The sequence below is a fragment of the Pelobates fuscus genome, chromosome 5 (assembly GCF_036172605.1).
Source record: "Pelobates fuscus isolate aPelFus1 chromosome 5, aPelFus1.pri, whole genome shotgun sequence".
NCBI classification, from domain to species: Eukaryota; Metazoa; Chordata; class Amphibia; order Anura; family Pelobatidae; genus Pelobates; species Pelobates fuscus.
In genome coordinates this window covers 367,402,722-367,421,570 of record NC_086321.1, presented here as the reverse complement: position 1 = coordinate 367,421,570, position 18,849 = coordinate 367,402,722, and the positions used below count along the sequence as shown (strand labels likewise).

Below are 18,849 nucleotides of genomic sequence, written 5' to 3'. Positions count from 1 at the left end.
GTTATGGAACTCTTTTAGGCATGGACATTGCTAGCGGCTGGTCAGATCTTTACCTCGGTGACAATTAGTCAATTCTGCATGGATCCAAGTGCTATTTGGCCAAAATGAGCACTCGGATCAGAGCTATCTGGGGATATATCATCTGTTGGGGTTCCTGTCAGTTTTGTTGTGGTTTTTTGGGTATTTTTTTATTTTACCCTTTGTGTCCAGGAGATAGTTAATTTTGTTAGGGATAACACAAGTATCTCCCAGAAACTGGGGTGGGGCCTGCCTGTCATGGAGGGAAGACGTGCCAAACTGAAGCTCCCTCCAGATCTTTGCAAAACAGATGAAAAGGCACCCTTAAAACAATACAAAAGACGAAATATGACCCCAAGCGACTTACTGTCCCCACGTTAAACCAGTGATGCAGCTAGACGAAGGACAGCAGGCAACACCCGCGAAGGCATGCGGCCTGGGGCGCGCTGGATAGGAGCGGCCGCGAGCACCCCGCCTGGAGCGGCCCAGGGACCGACTGCTGCAAGCGGGTACCCCACTACCCCCCCCCGGGATGGGTGGGGGTGATCCTGGTCCACCCCTGGGAGTCCTCCCAGACAGGGCAGAAATGAAGGGGAAATCAAGCGGAGAGCCGAGTGGCCTACTAAAGATGGCAGAGACCACGCGGCCTGCAGGCAGCCAAGCAACGCAACAGGGTTCACTGACCAGCCTGGAACAAATCTTTACGAACTTCTGGCTCAAAATGGAACACAGGCTGCGGCAGGGAACTCTGCAGAAACCCGCATCAAGCTGCGCACCCCACCGCCCACCGCAAGACCCACAGCAACAACCAACAGCCCTATTGTGGCCTAAAATGGCGGGAAGGCGGCGGAGGGCCAGACAGGCATCTCACCGGCACAGAGCGGCGACAAAGAGAACAGCGCTGAAAACAAGCTCCATCACGCCCAGAACACCCTCCCTATTAGGAGCAACCATGCCTCAGCTAAATGACTTACCTCAAAGACACCCATCACGCCTGGAGATTCAGCGCATTGAAATGCCACTGCACGGGCGCCCATGGTGGGTCGCTGCACAGCCCCAGCGAGGTATCGGATGAATCGCCAAAGGCGCATCACACCCCTGACCCAACGATCGGAGACCTGACACGGCAAACAATCAATTAACTCAATCTAATTTTCTAGTCAAAAATATATATATATATATCTACTTTGGAAATTGCATGGTAGATTATTCACACATTTGTTATTTATGGGTGAATACGGTTTTGATGTTAGGAAAGCCACAGCGTTACTAAAAGCTGAATATTCCTAAAATTGATCAATGTTACGGATGTAATTTTGTTTTTTATTATTATTAAATCACCATTGAAAAGAACTGTGAGTGCACCCTGGATTCATATTATTTTGTATACATATCAACGTGGGTGGCACCCAGGCTAGTTATTCTTATTTTTTCCAAGGAAAGAGGGTGCCAAGCTTTCAAAATGTATATATATATATATATATATAAGGCTGCACTCACCCGAACATGCATATATTATAGGGTGCTTCTGGGGCCAAGTTATACAACATACAAATTACTAAATCCAGCGCACTCGCTCATTCACTGAAAAGCGTTTTCCCGTCTCTCAGATTATAATACAGGGAGTGCAGAATTATTAGGCAAATGAGTATTTTGACCACATCATCCTCTTTATGCATGTTGCCTTACTCCAAGCTGTATAGGCTTGAAAGCCTACTACCAATTAAGCATATTAGGTGATGTGCATCTCTGTAATGAGAAGGGGTGTGGTCTAATGACATCAACACCCTATATCAGGTGTGCATAATTATTAGGCAACTTCCTTTCCTTTGGCAAAATGGGTCAAAAGAAGGACTTGACAGGCTGAGAAAAAGTCAAAAATAGTGAGATATCTTGCAGAGGGATGCAGCACTCTTAAAATTGCAAAGCTTCTGAAGCGTGATCATCGAACAATCAAGCGTTTCATTCAAAATAGTCAACAGGGTCGCAAGAAGCGTGTGGAGAAACCAAGGCGCAAAATAACTGCCCATGAACTGAGAAAAGTCAAGAGTGCAGCTGCCAAGATGCCACTTGCCACCAGTTTGGCCATATTTCAGAGCTGCAACATCACTGGAGTGCCCAAAAGCACAAGGTGTGCAATACTCAGAGACATGGCCAAGGTAAGAAAGGCTGAAAGACGACCACCACTGAACAAGATACACAAGCTGAAACGTCAAGCCTGGGCCAAGAAATATCTCAAGACTGATTTTTCTAAGGTTTTATGGACTGATGAAATGAGAGTGAGTCTTGATGGGCCAGATGGATGGATTGGTAAAGGGCAGAGAGCTCCAGTCCGACTCAGACGCCAGCAAGGTGGAGGTGGAGTACTGGTTTGGGCTGGTATCATCAAAGATGAGCTTGTGGGGCCTTTTCGGGTTGAGGATGGAGTCAAGCTCAACTCCCAGTCCTACTGCCAGTTTCTGGAAGACACCTTCTTCAAGCAGTGGTACAGGAAGAAGTCTGCATCCTTCAAGAAAAACATGATTTTCATGCAGGACAATGCTCCATCACACGCGTCCAAGTACTCCACAGCGTGGCTGGCAAGAAAGGGTATAAAAGAAGAAAATCTAATGACATGGCCTCCTTGTTCACCTGATCTGAACCCCATTGAGAACCTGTGGTCCATCATCAAATGTGAGATTTACAAGGAGGGAAAACAGTACACCTCTCTGAACAGTGTCTGGGAGCCTGTGGTTGCTGCTGCACGCAATGTTGATGGTGAACAGATCAAAACACTGACAGAATCCATGGATGACAGGCTTTTGAGTGTCCTTGCAAAGAAAGGTGGCTATATTGGTCACTGATTTGTTTTTGTTATGTTTTTGAATGTCAGAAATGTATATTTGTGAATGTTGAGATGTTATATTGGTTTCACTGGTAAAAATAAATAATTGAAATGGGTATATATTTGTTTTTTGTTAAGTTGCCTAATAATTATGCACAGTAATAGTCACCTGCACAAACAGATATCCCCCTAAAATAGCTATAACTAAAAACAAACTAAAAACTACTTCCAAAAATATTCAGCTTTGATATTAATGAGTTTTTTGGGTTCATTGAGAACATGGTTGTTGTTCAATAATAAAATTAATCCTCAAAAATACAACTTGCCTAATAATTCTGCACTCCCTGTAGTTTTATTTAAAAAACACCTCACCTAGGCAAAAAGTAATAGGGGTTTAGTTACAGTATACGATCATACATTGCATAACTACATACTGTAACTAAAGCCACATTATTTTTTGCCACTCACCTGGCATTTATTTATTTTTTAAATATTTGATTTAACAAGTAAAATAATGCAACTGTTATCGCAGCATGCCAACTTATAAGATCATTTGTAAAAGTTACAGTGCCGATAAAAAGAAAAAAAAATCAGGTGTGTGATTTCCTAAACATCACAAAAAAATAAATACTTAAATTAAAATTTATGTTCTCAAACATGAAATTATATAAAAATTATTGAGGCCGCATACACAAAAAAAAACAAAAAAAAATAAAAATAATGGCATGGAAAACACTCAAACATTTAAACAGCACACATTCCAAATATGTGCTTAAAGAGGAATTTATAAAAATCTAAATTAATTAATAAAGTTTAAAAAAATAAATAACATCGCTCACATCTCAGCACAAGTAATACCAAAGAAAATACAAAAACATACATATATATATAAAAATAATAAAGTCAAAACCTAACCTACCCCTACAAAGGTCTTACCACATAGAAGACTTAATATATATAGGGATGAAGCCCCACAGGTAACTTGCTATATCTGTATGGAAAAGGATAGGAGGATATCCTTGGTACTTTATCATACAAAACAATGGAATACCTCCACGATTAGAGAGCATACCCCAGATTAAAAAAACTACTTGTGTTCAATCAATACCCCTCCATACTAAATGGAAAACAAATCACTCATCACTGATAGATAAATTAGTTAATAATGGCAGGATGGTGAATTTCAGAGCTGCTGCGGCGTGACAGTGACATATGTGCAAGGACACTGCCCCAATACAAACATCACTATTTAGTAGATATACCCCAAATTGAAACATAAGCTCATTTAATTACGCACTTGTTTCATTAGGGATATATCTTAAACAGCTTGCAAAAATTACAGATCTCTTGTCTGAAGCTTTTGCAAGCTCTCCCCTTCTAAACAGTTCATCTTGCCCCCCAGCAGTCAAATTTGAGACCGAGCCGCGTAACTCGACCAATAACATTTAATCTTTATTTTCATACGACATGTGTTTAATATAAGGCAAAGGTAACTGCACAAATTGTACGTAGATTAAAGTTTAGCATTAGCATAATGAACGGTGAAACGTGCATTGTTATTAAATTAATTTATACATAAATGCACATTATATAAGAGAGGGATAGGAAGATAGAAGATATATATATCTGTATTGTGCCCAGCTCTGTGTATTGTATAGGTATCCCTGTATTGTGCCCAGCTATGTGTATTGTATAGGTATCTCTGTATTGTGTCCAGCTATGTGTATTGTATAGGTATCTCTGTATTGTGCCCAGCTCTGTGTATTGTATAGGTATCTCTGTATTGTGCCCAGCTATGTGTATTGTATATGTATCTCTGTATTGTGCCCAGCTATGTGTATTGTATAGGTATCTCTGTATTGTGTCCAGCTATGTGTATTGTATAGGTATCTCTGTATTGTGCCCAGCTCAGGGGTGTATTTGCCGCGAGGCAAACAAGGCATTTGCCTTGGGCGGCATTTTCCAGGGGGCGGCAAAAAAAGCCGCCCCCAAACGCCCAGGGCAAATGCCTTGTTAGCCTTGCGGCTAACAGACATCCTGGGCTGGTGGCTGCTGGGCTGGTTGCTGGGCGGGCGGGCGGCTGGCGAGGGAGCACTTCCTCTGAGCTGTCTGCTCAGCTCCCTCGCGCGCCGCAGAGTGAGGCTGGGAGCCGGAATATGACGTCATATTCCGGCTCCGCCTCCCAGCCTCACTGTGCGGCGCGCGAGGGAGCTGAGCAGACAGCTCAGAGGAAGTGCTCCCTCGCCAGCCGCCCGCCCAGCAACCAGCCCAGCAGCCCGACCGGCAGCCCCACTAGACCCCAGGGAGAGGGAGAACCCCCCCAGCATTCCCAAAGGTAAGGAGGCTGGGGGGGTAAATTAAAAAAAAAAATGAGTTAATGTGAGTGAGTGTGTCTGTTAGTGTGTGTGTGTCTGTCAGTGTGTGTGAGTGTGTCTGACTGTGTGTGTCTGTTAGTGTGTGTGAGTGTGTCTGTTAGTGTGTGTGAGTGTGTCTGTTAGTGTGTGTGAGTGTGTCTGTTAGTGTGTGTGTGTCTGTTAGTGTGTGTGTGTCTGTTAGTGTGTGTGAGTGTGTCTGTTAGTGTGTGTGTGTGTCTGTTAGTGAGTGTGAGAGTGTGTGTGAGTGTGTCTGACTGTGTGTGTCTGTTAGTGAGTGTGAGAGTGTGTGTGAGTGTGTCTGACTGTGTGTGTCTGTTAGTGTGTGTGAGTGTGTCAGTGTGTGTGAGTGTGTCTGTTAATGTGTGTCTGTTGGTGAGTGTGAGTGTGTCTGTTTGTCTGTTAGAGTGTGTGTGTGTGTGAGAGTGTGTCTGTATGTGAGTGTGTCTGTTAGTGAGTGTGAGTGTGTCTGTTAGTGAGTGTGTCTGTTAGTGAGTGTGTCTGTTAGTGAGTGTGTCTGTTAGTGAGTGTGTCTGTTAGAGTGTGTGTGTGTGTGTCTGACTGTGTGTGTCTGTTAGTGTGTGTATGTCAGTGTGTGTGAGTGTGTCTGTTAGTGAGTGTGTGAGTGTGTCTGTTAGCAGCTAACAGACACACTCACTAACAGACACTCACACACACTGACATACACACACTAACAGACACACTCACTAACAGACACACTCACTAACAGACACACTCACTAACAGACACACTCACTAACAGACACACTCACTAACAGACACACTCACTAACAGACACACTCATACACTCACACACACACACTGACAGATACGCATCCATTAGCTAACAGTTAGCTAATGGATGCGTATCTGTCAGTGTGTGTGTATTTAGAAGGCGGGGGAAGGGTTGGGTGGGGGTGGCAGGGGGGGGGGGGGTTGGGGGTGAGGGGGGCGCCTGAGTTTTGTCCTGCCTAGGGCAGCACAAAACCAGGATACACCCCTGGCCCAGCTATGTGTATTGTATAGGTATCTCTGTATTGTGCCCAGCTCTGTGTATTGTATAGGTATCTCTGTATTGTGCCCAGCTATGTGTATTGTATAGGTATCTCTGTATTGTGTCCAGCTATGTGTATTGTATAGGTATCTCTGTATTGTGCCGAGCTATGTGTCTTGTATAGGTATCTCTGTATTGTGCCCAGCTCTGTGTATTGTATAGGTATCCCTGTATTGTGCCCAGCTCTGTGTATTGTATAGGTATCTCTGTATTGTGCCCAGCTATGTGTATTGTATAGTTATCTCTGTATTGTGCCCAGCTATGTGTATTGTATATGTATCTCTGTATTGTGTCCAGCTATGTGTATTGTATAGGTATCTCTGTATTGTGCCCAGCTCTGTGTATTGTATAGGTATCTCTGTATTGTGTCCAGCTATGTGTATTGTATAGGTATCTTTGTATTGTGCCCAGCTCTGTGTATTGTATAGGTATCTCTGTATTGTGCCCAGCTCTGTGTATTGTATAGGTATCTCTGTATTGTGTCCAGCTATGTGTATTGTATAGGTATCTTTGTATTGTGCCCAGCTCTGTGTATTGTATAGGTATCTCTGTATTGTGCCCAGCTCTGTGTATTGTATAGGTATCTCTGTATTGTGTCCAGCTATGTGTATTGTATAGGTATCTCTGTATTGTGCCCAGCTATGTGTATTGTATAGGTATCTCTGTATTGTGCCCAGCTCTGTGTATTGTATAGGTATCTCTGTTACCCCATCGCTCTGTAGGATGTGTTCAAGGAAGCTTACCGGTTACCTCTTCGCTCAGTAGGATGTGTTCAAGGAAGCTTACCGGTTACCCCCATCGCTCTGTAGGATGTGTTCAAGGAAGCTTACCGGTTATCCCCATCGCTCTGTAGGATGTGTTCAAGGAAGCTTACCGGTTACCCCATCACTCTGTAGGATGTGTTCAAGGAAGCTTACCGGTTACCTCTTCGCTCAGTAGGATGTGTTCAAGGAAGCTTACCGGTTACCCCATCACTCTGTAGGATGTGTTCAAGGAAGCTTACCGGTTACCTCTTCGCTCAGTAGGATGTGTTCAAGGAAGCTTACCGGTTACCCCCATCGCTCTGTAGGATGTGTTCAAGGAAGCTTACCGGTTACCCCCATCGCTCTGTAGGATGTGTTCAAGAAAGCTTACCGGTTACCCCATCACTCTGTAGGATGTGTTCAAGGAAGCTTACCGGTTACCCCATCACTCTGTAGGATGTGTTCAAGGAAGCTTGCCTGTTACCCCATCGCTCTGTAGGATGTGTTCAAGGAAGCTTACCGGTTACCCCCATCGCTCTGTAGGATGTGTTCAAGAAAGCTTACCGGTTACCCCCATCGCTCTGTAGGATGTGTTCAAGGAAGCTTACCGGTTACCCCATCGCTCTGTAGGATGTGTTCAAGGAAGCTTACCGGTTACCCCCATCGCTCTGTAGGATGTGTTCAAGAAAGCTTACCGGTTACCCCATCTCTCTGTAGGATGTGTTCAAGGAAGCTTACCGGTTACCTCTTCGCTCAGTAGGATGTGTTCAAGGAAGCTTACCGGTTACCCCCATCGCTCTGTAGGATGTGTTCAAGGAAGCTTACCGGTTACCCCCATCGCTCTGTAGGATGTGTTCAAGGAAGCTTGCCTGTTACCCCATCGCTCTGTAGGATGTGTTCAAGAAAGCTTACCGGTTACCCCCATCGCTCTGTAGGATGTGTTCAAGGAAGCTTACCGGTTACCTCTTCGCTCAGTAGGATGTGTTCAAGGAAGCTTGCCTGTTACCCCATCACTCTGCAGGATGTGCTCAAGGAAGCTTACCGGTTACCCCCATCGCTCTGTAGGATGTGTTCAAGGAAGCTTACCGGTTACCCCCATCGCTCTGTAGGATGTGTTCAAGGAAGCTTGCCGGTTACCCCATCGCTCTGTAGGATGTGTTCAAGAAAGCTTACCGGTTACCCCATCACTCTGTAGGATGTGTTCAAGGAAGCTTACCGGTTACCTCTTCGCTCAGTAGGATGTGTTCAAGGAAGCTTACCGGTTACCTCTTCGCTCAGTAGGATGTGTTCAAGGAAGCTTGCCTGTTACCCCATCACTCTGTAGGATGTGTTCAAGGAAGCTTACCGCTTACCCCCATCGCTCTGTAGGATGTGTTCAAGGAAGCTTACCGGTTACCTCTTCACTCAGTAGGATGTGTTCCAGGAAGCTTGCCTGTTACCCCATCGCTCTGTAGGATGTGTTCAAGGAAGCTTACCGGTTACCCCCATCGCTCTGTAGGATGTGTTCAAGGAAGCTTACCGGTTACCCCATCTCTCTGTAGGATGTGTTCAAGGAAGCTTACCGGTTACCCCATCTCTCTGTAGGATGTTTTCAAGGAAGCTTACCGGTTACCCCATCTCTCTGTAGGATGTGTTCAAGGAAGCTTACCGGTTACCCAATCGGGATGGAAAATACTCGATCTGTGATGGCTATCTTGGGCAAGGGATTCTCTGAGGCTGCATTTACCATTGCGTTCCTTTATTGAATTGTACCCGACAGTCCTCAGGCAGACTAGACTTGGTTTCTGTTCCTTTATGATGCGTCTGGGAAGCTCTTTGGCTCCTCTGGTGATCCTGCTGGAAGATGTTTGGGTATTTTTGCCCCACATTATATTTAGCTGTATGTCTCTAATCTCTGGGGCTGCGGCATTCTTACTGAGCGAGACTTCACAAGTCCAGTTGCCCGAGACGATTCAGGATATAGAAATGGACAGAAACCAGGCTCCCTTTACTGATGCTGACAGGATCTCTCATCCGACTCCAGCAATAGACCAGAGGACAGATCTATGCCAGCGGAGAGCTCACCCAATACCTCACATGGACCCGAAACAATGAGACATGTTCTCTAGAGGACATCTAAATCGCTCAATGTCGTCTTCATATTCGCCATCTAAATATCCTCTAACATTCCTCATCCCCAACATAAACAGTAAGCCTGGGTCCCAGTCGTGCGGAATAATATTTGGTAAAATTAAACCGAGATAATACAACCCAGTAATGTATTAACTTGTGCTGCAAGCTGTTATGAAATAAAATACTATCAGCAATCAAAAAAAAAACTAGGGGGTAAATAAACAAATAATAAAACTAAGGGGGGTAAATAAACAAATAATAAAACTAGAGGGTAAATAAACAAATAATAAAACTAAGGGGGTAAATAAACAAATAATAAAACTAGGGGGTAAATAAACAAATAAAAAAACTAAAGGGGGTAAATAAACAAATAATAAAACTAAGGGGGGTAAATAAACAAATAAAAAAACTAGGGGGTAAAAAAACAAATAAAAAAAACTAAGGGGGGTAAATAAACAAATAAAAAACTAAGCAGGCATTAAATCCCCCCCTCCCTTTTTACCTTTAGCCTGGGAGGGGGGACAGGCATGGTGGTAGCTGATATGGAAGAGATGGAAGAGAGTATATCTGTATTATGCTCAGCTCTCTGTATTGTAGGAGGATCTCTGTATTATGCTCAGCTCTCTGTATTGTAGGAGGATCTCTGTATTATGCTCAGCTCTCTGTATTGTAGGAGGATCTCTGTATTATGCTCAGCTCTCTGTATTGTATGAGGATCTCTGTATTATGCTCAGCTCTCTGTATTGTAGGAGGATCTCTGTATTATGCTCAGCTCTCTGTATTGTAGGAGGATCTCTGTATTATGCTCAGCTCTCTGTATTGTATGAGGATCTCTGTATTATGCTCAGCTCTCTGTATTGTAGGAGGATCTCTGTATTATGCTCAGCTCTCTGTATTGTAGGAGGATCTCTGTATTATGCTCAGCTCTCTGTATTGTATGAGGATCTCTGTATTATGCTCAGCTCTCTGTATTGTAGGAGGATCTCTGTATTATGCTCAGCTCTCTGTATTGTAGGAGGATCTCTGTATTATGCTCAGCTCTCTGTATTGTAGGAGGATCTCTGTATTATTCTCAGTTCTCTGTATTCTATGACAATCTAAGTAGAAGAAAGATTCTGGGGGTCGAGTCAGGCGCCCCACATTCTGAAAACTAAATTTGTCCCGATTGATAATAAATTCTATTTTAAACAGATTTAAAAATTACACAGTTTGATTTCCAAGCAATATCACTTTGACCAATAAACTTTCATTAAAAAAGTTTGCTAAATGAATTGCTCTTAGAAATAATTACACTTAGAAATGTCTTAGCAGTAAATTAAAATACTTTTAAATACCCCTAAGTTCTCAAATAAATGTTTGTAAACACACATTGTCAGTTTTCTATGTATACTATCAGAAATGTATCATTTAGGGAGGGTTCAAACAGACTTACCCAGTGCAGCACAAAGACAGCGAGGGAACTAACATTGTGTATCAAGACTTTTTAAATACAGCTGGATATGCCGATACAGCATTATTTAAATTTATATTTGGGATATAATGTTATAATGATCCACTTCAGAAAGTGTTGAAGTTGCATGTTTCTGTTGATCAGATTGGTAGTTATATCAGGACATGTGGTGGAATCATCAATGTACGGAGGAGGAAGGTAACGCATCTTAAATTTTCCTTCACGCATACCACACTCAACAACCATTAAGCCAGAAAGTGATAAGGGCAGGCAGTTATCTTGGCAGGAGATGGAGTGGATGCGTTAATATTTATGACAATCATTTCTCATTCATTTATAGAGTAATAACTCGTTCACACAAAATAAAAAAACTAATAAAAAAAAAAATATTGAGTAACTGAATGATTAAGTAAAATCAAGAAAGATTATTCTAAGAAAATGGATAACGACTGTTAAAAAATAAATTTAATTATATTGTAAATAAATAGATACACGATCGGAAAAAAAAGATTCTTTCACCAAAAAAACTATGTAGATTATCATGTTGTCCAATGATCCTTGGCGTCCATATTGTGCAGCATGCTCATCATGTACCGAGAATATAAGTGGCCTAGGCATACATTTATCCAGTGCAATTATCATTACATTTTTAATTGATCTCTTATAATAAGAGAAATACGGTAGTAATTATAGTAATTTAGTAACATTTTTATTGTTTAGCAAAGTGGACATGTTGAGCAATGTGAATATTTGTACGTGCTCACATTTCTTAATTAACCCAGTTTTACGTTATAGAGACATCCTCCTGATTAGGCCGTTATAAACCATTTGTAACTGGAAGAGATGTTTCCCAATATTTTTTGCTGATATTGGATAGTAAATGCCATTTTAAATAAAATTTTGTTGCATTATAGACTCGTGCACAAGTGTTTTTAGCTGGCACGATCCAATCAAATTCCTTTTAATCTACGTTGAAACATATTGATCAGTTCGGAATTTACTTGTTGAGTCTGATTAGCTAAATAAGATTTCGCAGGTAAATCTGGACTGATCGATTCTTTCGTACCAACTAAAACATTATTGTGCAGAAGCCTAGTGCATTATGGGATTTTTAACCAATTTTTTATTTTCATGTCACCCTAACTTGCCCCTTTGTAACGCGATTCTCGACTCTCTATCTGTTATACAATTGTCGGGATATGCATAAAGTGTTGTATTTACTTTTTATGCTTTTTTAGGTGTTTGTCATTGTTGTCTTTGCACCAAAATATTCCTTACCTCGCCTCCCCTTTTCCTTAAAGGGACACTATAGTCACCTGAACAACTTTAGCTTAATGAAGCAGTTTTGGTGTATAGAACATGCCCCTGCAGCCTCACTGCTCAATCCTCTGCCATTTAGGAGTTAAATCCCTTTGTTTATGAACCCTAGTCACACCTCCCTGCATGTGACTTGCACAGCCTTCCAAAAACACTTCCTGTAAAGAGAGCCCTATTTAGGCTTTCTTTATTGCAAGTTCTGTTTAATTAAGATTTTCTTATCCCCTGCTATGTTAATAGCTTGCTAGACCCTGCAAGAGCCTCTTGTATGTGATTAAAGTTCAATTTAGAGATTGAGATACAATTATTTAAGGTAAATTACATCTGTTTGAAAGTGAAACCAGTTTTTTTCCATGCAGGCTCTGCCAATCATAGCCAGGGGAGGTGTGGCTAGGGCTGCATAAACAGAAACAAAGTGATTTAACTCCTAAATGACAGTGAATTGAGCAGTGAAATTGCAGGGGAATGATCTATACACTAAAACTGCTTTATTTAGCTAAAGTAATTTAGGTGACTATAGTGTTCCTTTAATTTTATTTACCCATTTCTTTTTATTTGTGCTCAAAATATTTCAATTCCACAAATTGTTATGCTACTGTCAGATTGGCAGTTATTATGTGATGGGTATGCAACTTTCACCTTTTTCCTTTATATTTAATGTATTAAAAAAAATATACATTCAATTCTAACTGTGCCTTTTTTTTTCTCCCCAAGCAACATAACGTATATTTCTTCTTATTTTGTAAATGTAATAAATGGTAAAATCATCAGAGAAAAAAATTAACCAAAAAAGAGAACTGAAAATGACTGTGAACATGTATTTTATTTTTATGCATAACTAATTTAACCCCTTAAGGACCAAACTTCTGGAATAAAAGGGAATCATGACATGTCACACATGTCGTGTGTCCTTAAGTGGTTAAAGGACCGGACGTCATAATTAGGTAATTAGTTAATTGACCTAGCTAAAGCTGCTAGTGTTGAAGCTATTTTAAGGATCTGTTAATGTGAAAATCTGGCCTCTACGACGTCCTTGACAACAGAAATTGAAAAATCCATACAAAACAGAAGAATTCTGCTGACAAAAAGCAAAACATGAAATGTGATTGTTTTATTAAAGAAAATTAACTATAAAAAAAAAAACAGAAAACAAAATCAGACAAACCAAAAGAGTGTGAAAATGGGGCAACCAGTGTACTAATATATACAAAAAATAAATATTATATTATCGATATATTTAGCAGAACACTGAGGGGTGCATTTGCCATTTAGTTAATCGATAGTAAATAACAGAGGGAACAAAGGACCAATAAAACAAAAAAATGTATATTTATATAGGATATATTACATAAATAATATTTTTTTGTAGATTTCCACTAGCTGTCAACCATCTTTTTCGCATCTGTCATTTATTTTTTGGCATTATGGGAGAACTGTGAATCATGAATCAAACGAACATATTCGTCCATTGCTTTTGTGATTAGTTTCTATGTCAATTCAGAAATACGGAATCCAAAAAAATAAAAATAAACAAAACTTAAATTCAAGTCTACAAATTACAGCTTCATTAGCTTTGTGATAGGTCTTGACTCTCATTTTCTTTTAGAAACTAAAAAGGCACGGCATCCTGGATTGTATAGTGGAGAACGTTTGCCAAAACATTTGCTTGATAATCTGGATGTAAAACAGCTCATTAAACTGAGACCTGCTAAGCTATGGATATGTAGTGTATGAATCCATGTGGGTTGGTGGGGAGAGTTTATCCAGGCATGGTTAGCTTGGGGTTGTGCCAGGACTTAAAAGGAAATATATTCAATTTCCATGGAAAGTTATGACCAGCACAACATCTTATCAAAGGTCAACTAGCCTCCTCAATAGAATGACCACTACTTTCATACTTCCCATATTTCAGGTTCCACCCATTTTCAATAGTGGACATGAAATGGAAAGGTGTATGTTGAGTTTTTTTGTCCAGTCTAAGTCCTGAAACAACACATGTTGAGAAACACTATATAAGGGAATTACCAGAACTCTATAATTTGTCCCCAAGTTCCAGATTCTTAGTCGATGAGCTTTTCGGGTATATTCATTACGAATGTAATATGTCTATTGCCATATGACATATAGACAAACACAAACATAAACATAAACAAATAGAAGGGGGCTCCTAGTTACTCATACTTATTAACCTAACAGGTTCCTGGTGTCTTAAGGTAATTTTTTTATATATATATTTAATAAAGAACCGTGAGGAACTCAAGTGATGATAAACTAATCTAATCTCAGCCTGATTTTGCTTGATGTAAACTGATTCTTTGACTAATAAGAGGGAAGAATTTATTTTAAGAGATATTTTGACTAATCCAGTGGAAATAATCTATATTTAACACACAGTGCATCAAGTTTGTATCTTTGCTAAAAAAAACACACACACACACACAAGAAGAACTTATTTGAAGTCATACTGAAGTTAGAATTGCTTTATTTTGAAATAAATACATGGGTATTTAATGCTTGCTCTGCCCCTCACTAAAATATTCAATCTCTCCCTCTCCTCTTGCATGTTTCCTTCACCTTTGAAGCATGCAGCCGTAAGCCCAATTTAAAAAAAGTTCAAACTTGACCATAACTCCCCACCCAACTACCGCCCCATCTCACTACTATAGTTTGCCTCCAAGATCATTGAGAGAGTTGTGTACCAATTTCCTTGAATCCAACTCTCTACTTGACCTACTCAGTCGGAATTCCGCACTTTTCACTCTGTTGAGACAGCTCTGACCAAAGTAACCAATAATTCAATTGCTGCAAAATCTAGTGGTCACTACTCTATGCTAATTCTCCTTGTCCAGTCTGCTGCTTTGGACCCTGTTGTCATCAACAACTTCTTCTCATCCTCCATAATCTCGGTCTATGAGACACTGCTCTCTCCTGGTTCTCCTCCTACCTCTCCCAGTGCTCTTTCAGTGTTTCTTTCTCTGGCTCTTGCTCTGCCTCTGCCTCTTCTCCACAACCCTTCTTTGTTGGTGTTCCCCAATGTTCTGTCCTTGGTCCCCTAATGTTCTATACCTTAGTAAACTTATCAGCTCTTTTGGCTGCCAATATAATTTTTATGCGGTTGACACGCAAATCTATCTGTCCTCCCCTGATCTTTTACTATCCCTCTTTACTCATGTCTCCGAATGCTTCTCTGCTATTTCTAACTGGATAGCTGCTCACTTAGTTAAACTTAACTTGTCCAAAACATAACATATTGTCTTTCCTCCCTCAATATTTAATGCTGGACGCAGCTAAATTGCTGGTCCATGCTGCTATCCTCTCTCGCCATGACTACTGCAATCCACTTCTCTGTGGTCTAACGTGTTCCCAACTTGCCCTTTTAAGGTCTATAATGTATACGGCTGCGAGGCTTATCTTCCTGTCCGCCCGCACCTCCCACACCTCTGACAGTTCCTACATTGGCTTCCCATAATATATAGGGCTCAACTTAAAATTCTGGTGCTTGCATACAAATCTCTACATAATTCTTCTCCTACCTACCTATCCTCCCCAATACCTGTCCATGCTGGCCCCTACACTCTGACGAAGACCTGCGTCTATCCTCTGTTCATACTCTTACCTCTGATGTTCGCCTTCAAGACTTCTCTAGGGCTGAGCCATTCCTCTGGAACTCCCTTCCCCTCCTTTAGACTCTTACCCAGTCTCCATTTCTTCAAATAATCACTGAAAACTCATTTCTTCAGCATATCAATTATACCGTTACTAGCTTTTATTCCTCGCACCATGCTTCCTCTTCTTAAACTGTGTCGTCCAAAAGAAAAAACAACTAATCCTTCATTAAAAACTATTCTAGCAACTTACCTTTCTACCCTACCCTTACCTTTCGTGTCATTTTACCCCACTCTCTCTAGAATGAAAGCTCTTTTGCGTTAAACTCGTCTGGTTACAAAAACTTGTCTGTTAGCACCCGTTGTACAGCACTGCAGAATTTATTGGAGCTTTATAATAATATCTATTCATATCTCTAAAAATATAAAATATAATTGTGGTAGCTATGTTAGTGCAGTATGACATCTCTTTGAGTGGTGCAATATTAATTTCTATAGATGTTCCCTATTTATTAAGTCAAATGGAATTCTAGTGTTCTAATTTCACTTAAAGGACCACTCTAGGCACCCAGACCACTTCAGCTTAATGAGGTGGTCTGGGTGCCAGGTCCTTCTAGGGTTAACCCATTTTTTCATAAACATAGCAGTTTCAGAGAAACTGCTATGTTTATGAATGGGTTAAGCCTTCCCCCTATGTCCTCTAGTGGCTGTCTCATTGACAGCCGCTAGAGGCGCTTGCGTGCTTCTCACTGTGATTTTCACAGTGAGAGCACGCCAGCGTCCATAGGAAAGCATTATGAATGCTTTCCTATGTGACCGGCTGAATGCGCGCGCAGCTCTTGCCGCGCGTGCGCATTCAGCCGACGGGGAGGAGAAGAGGAGGATCGGAGGAGGAGAGCAGGAGGAGATCTCTCCGCCCAGCGCTGGAAAAAGGTAAGATTTCACCCCTTTCCCCTTTCCAGAGCCGGGCGGGAGGGGGTCCCTGAGGGTGGGGGCACCCTCAGGGCACTCTAGTGCCAGGAAAACGAGTATGCTTTCCTGGCACTAGAGTGGTCCTTTAATCTTAGGGTTCACATATTTTATATGTTCACAAGTGGTAATTACTTAAATTGCATTTTATCTAATATTACTAGCCAATGTTTTATTTTCACTTATTTAATTTTTTTTTAATTCTTTATTTTTTGAATGCAGGTAGGTACAACAGTGCCTGTATCGCCACAACAGCGTCAACAGGCTCGATTTTCAAAGTCACAGTAATGTGGTATTTTCACTAATTTTAAAGATACCAGACAAGTACGGTATATATCCATATTAAAATTTTCACCAAACAAAACGTTTATTACAATTATAGGAAGTAACATTGCTGCTGCATTTTAATGTTGGCAGCTGGAATCGCTGCTACCTGGGACTGTGATCTCAACTAGTCTATGATTGCACTGAGATATGTATGTTCCAGTACTCCCCTAACAGAAACATCCACATTTTACAGGTGCCCCGTTCCCTCTCACCCCCCGTCACCAGGTGGTGCAGAAGGGGTTAAAAACTCATCAGCCGACAGCGGAACCTAATGTGCATGCGTGGCAATCGCTTTGGGTGACGCTGGATGTCCTCATGCATAGCGTGAGGACATCCAACGTCAGTTAGGTGACCAAAAGTCACCTAATGACCTTGAAGTGCCTCTAGTGGCTGGTAGACAGCCACTAGAGGTGGAGTTAACCCTAGCAGGTAATTATTGCAGTTTATCAAGAACTGCAATACTTACTGTCGTAGGGTTAAGGGACCTGGGACACTGCACCCAGGCCACTGCAATGAGCTGAAGTGGTCTTGGTGCCTATAGTGTCCCTTTAACCTCCTACACTATACTACACTATCACTAAATATTAACCTTAATCATTAATCTTAAATGTAAACATTGAAACATGTTTTAGAGGAAAATGATGCTATCTCACTTAAAAAGCATCTGACCTTCAGTCCAGTGGTTTGTCAAAATGTCTCTGAAACGCTTTTATATTTATATATATACATATATACATATATATAATTTTTTTTATTTTTTTATATACTCTAGTGTAGCACTTTTAATACAAACCTGCATAAGAAACCGGAATTACATTCTTCATGTAGTGCCTGCAGGCAGAAATAGTTGGTCTAGCAACTGTCAACACAGAGGCATCTGTTCTAGAACGGCTGAAATGAATATCCTGCAAAGAATCTAGTGCCGTTCAAATTATCTTAAATGGGAAATATATAGAATTTCCATTTTATCCACGAGAACATTTTATTGCGATTCGGTTCTGCTTGAAATCGCAGTTCTATATTGGGATCACAGTAGCACATTCATAAACACATTTCTTGTGGCACCTTGTAGAAGACCGGTTTTCCATATGGCCGTAGTGTGTTAGAGATATCTTGTATCATCCAGTGGTCAACCAGGGGAAAACGATAGCGTTGACACATTTACAGCTGTGAGATTAATTTCCAAATAAAGAAATTGATAATGCTGTATTAGCAAAATTAAAAGTATAAAAGCAGTCGTGACCATCCTTCTCTTTATCCTTCACTGACTGCTTCTAGAGGTAAGGAAACGCCACGAAGGCAAACGTTTCACGTTATGAATAATAGAGTTGTCCGTATCTTGTACTTTTATCTACTACATGAGTTTCTGGCTGAATTACAAATTTAAAATTTCCATGGTGTAATTAAATGTAGGCACTTGCTAATATATTTTATAATCCTTTACATTGTGAACATGGGTTCACAACCCGGTCCTAAAGTACCCCCTAACAGTCCTGGATTTAGGGATTACCCAGTTGTGTTTAAAGTCTTTTTAGAAAGAAAAAAAAAACACTTTAGACATAACAGGGTAATTCCTAAATCCTGGACTGTTAGGGGGTACCTGAGAACTGGGTTGGGAAGCCCTGCTCTAGAAGAAGGGCACCCAACATCGCCCCCCTCCCCTGATTTTGATGGAGTAATGTAGTCCAACACTAGTAGGGGGGCCAATCACTGCTTTGTTTAATTACACCCAAAAAGAAATAGCATAACAATGTTGCAGTGTCTAGTATACACTGGCAATCTAACATACTGAAGCTGCACTGTGTCAAAAATTTCAGTGAATGCCACTGGAACTTAATATAGCTTGAAGAATCATTTTGCCCATGAATTATTATTTAGTTTGTCTACATGCAGGCATTGAACTTTAAAACCTGTATTTTAATATTACTAATAACTATGTAAAAAAAAACTCCATATATAGCTCCATATGGGATACACATACTTCCAAATATTTCAAGCGGACACTTTAATTTTAGGGGAGGGGGTGTGTCCGGGGGCATGGTAGTTCTGAGAAAATGCA

At 41.0% G+C, this 18,849-nt stretch overlaps 1 long non-coding RNA gene across 1 annotated transcript in view; it reads right to left on the bottom strand.

Annotated features, from left to right (window-relative positions):
• LOC134611851 (uncharacterized) overlaps window positions 1-10,616 on the bottom strand; it is a 41,169-nt gene extending 30,553 nt beyond the window's left edge. The window contains exon 1 of the long non-coding RNA XR_010090913.1: window positions 10,555-10,616. This is a non-coding gene — a long non-coding RNA (uncharacterized LOC134611851). The remainder of the gene's footprint in view (window positions 1-10,554) is intronic.
• Window positions 10,617-18,849: the final 8,233 nt, after the last annotated feature.